This window comes from Cyprinodon variegatus, unplaced genomic scaffold, assembly GCF_000732505.1.
Source record: "Cyprinodon variegatus isolate N-32 unplaced genomic scaffold, C_variegatus-1.0 Scaffold1656, whole genome shotgun sequence".
In the NCBI taxonomy this organism is placed as follows: Eukaryota; Metazoa; Chordata; class Actinopteri; order Cyprinodontiformes; family Cyprinodontidae; genus Cyprinodon; species Cyprinodon variegatus.
Genome location: NW_015152109.1, coordinates 53519 through 55797, shown reverse-complemented (window position 1 = coordinate 55797; position 2279 = coordinate 53519).

The window sequence follows — 2279 nt, the reverse complement described above, 5'->3', positions numbered from 1 at the left end:
GTATAAATATTAGTGCACATGCCCAACATTTCGTCGCCTATTTTTGCTTTGGCACCACAGCGCCACTTATAGGCCTGGCCTACATTTTGCAGCGTTTTCATGCATTTGTGTGGACGATCACATTTATTTTACGTCTCCGTCTTTACGACAAACGTCCTGGAAAATATTAGCGTTTCGTGTTTGTTTTGACTTCGTGTGGACGGGGCCTAAGTGGCGGAGGAAACATATGCATCCAAATGCAAGTTCCCCTGATTTCCTGCAGCTTCATTACACTTACAATCAAAAGTTGGGGGAAAAAAAAAAAAAAAAAGTGACTTATCACCAAATGGGAGCTCCCCTTTGAAATTGTTTTATTTCACTGGATCGATTTATTTAAATAAATTTTGATCTCATGTTAACCTGGGTCAAAGAGCTACAGCCACGCTATACAGTGTCACTGTGTTGCCATAGGAACGACTGCTTGCCCTTTCTGTTGAAGGGAAGAGGCTGTCCCATTTATGTTTATATACCCCCCATTTACAATCCAGGCGCCCTCCACAGCTGTAAGGGAGACTTGATAGTTAAGCGTTAGTGGTTGGGGGGCGGTTTGGGATTCAGCCGAAGATGTTGCCCTTCCCCTACCTGTTGCTGTGTACTGCTGGTTAACTGGCTGATAGAAAGTCCCTACAACTATGTGGAACTAATATAGAAATGATTTCTCTTTAAACTTCAAACAATAACTCTTATTAGATAAAAAAAAAATCAATTATAACTTTAAGTTATTAATACCCTTTGTGTGTTACTGTGAGACTACTGGAAGGTGCTTATATGATAATATAAAATTTATTTCCTTTCAAATTTCCTACTTTGAATTAAATTCTCTTTGAACACATTTAAAAGAGTTTTATAAATTTTATAATCTATCACTTAACACTGTACGACTAGCTGTGTAAATGATTTAAGAAAATATCTAAGCTGCTTTTCAATGAATAAAGGCACAGATCTGTCTTTGTACCGGTGATGTCTGTGGGATTCTTCAGCTCAGGTCGCAACTTGTGTGAAATTATATCCGGGGTTTAGGAGTCTGCAACACCGAAGCACAGAGGGACACACACACGAGAGATAGAGAAGTCTGCGTCATTCCAGCCCGGTGTGCCTCCACCTTAAAGGATTAACCACAGCGTCACCTTCACCTGATCCCCGAGGCTCGATACTCTGAGACAAGAGGAGGAGGAGGTGAAAAATGAGCCCTGTTATTGGTAGGTTATGAACAGTGTCCCTTATTCACATTCCAAACACAAACCTTGTTATCTGATTTCATGCGATAGACCAACACAAAGTCATACAGCAATGGGAAGAGATGCACGCTTTTCTGTATATAAAGAAAATTAAAAAACTGGTGCAGTACATATAAAGACTTTTATTTGGAGGCTCTGAAATGCGACCCAGTCCAGATATTCATGGGTCACCTCATAGGAAAATGAAGCCAACCTTTGTGTCATCAGAGAGGTCTGATAGAGATTATTTGCAAAAACAAAGAAAGATGGTAATCTGGCCTAAGCCAGATTGATTCCCATCCACAATGAACCTTTTGCTCCACTGAATAGCAGAGTCTGCAGCTACACCAGAGCAGCCCTGTTTGTTTAGCTTCAGCCTTCCTCTTCTGGTTGACGTCATACAACTCATTTCTTTTCTTTGGTTTGAAACATATCCGTATTTGAGGCTAATGCATCTATTAGCTTCTGGCAAGATGTCATTTTTGGAGTTTGTGAATTCACAAATCTCACAACAATTCATCTTGCTTGACAGATCGCTACTTGAGTGCAAACCTGCCTACGGTCATAAACCTGATATGACGGTCAAATAAGATGATGGCTGTTTGAATAAGCAGTAAAAGGACACTAGAAGAACAGAGCTTTTTCAGTCAGAGTTTTGTCTAGATCCAGCAGATCCTTCACATCTATCAGCAGTTACAGCAACCTATGAGTTAGAACAACTTTCAATTCCCTCATGGGATTCATTATCTTTTAATTCAAATTAAACTCAGTTGAAGCCCCTTATTACTCTGGAGGAGCTGCAGAGTTTCCCAGTTTAACGTCACGTCTATAAGGGGTTTAAAATGTAATGTGGTTTTAAAAAAGAGCTGAAAGATGGCCGCTCACACTGAGCCTAGGGCCGTTTCTCAATATGCGTTCTTGAGCGTTCTCGTGTGCTCGTGTACTCGTGACACGTCATCAGCCTCAGCCCGAGTACCGTTCCAATTCTCGGGAACGCCAGATAGAGAACACACCAAATCCCCG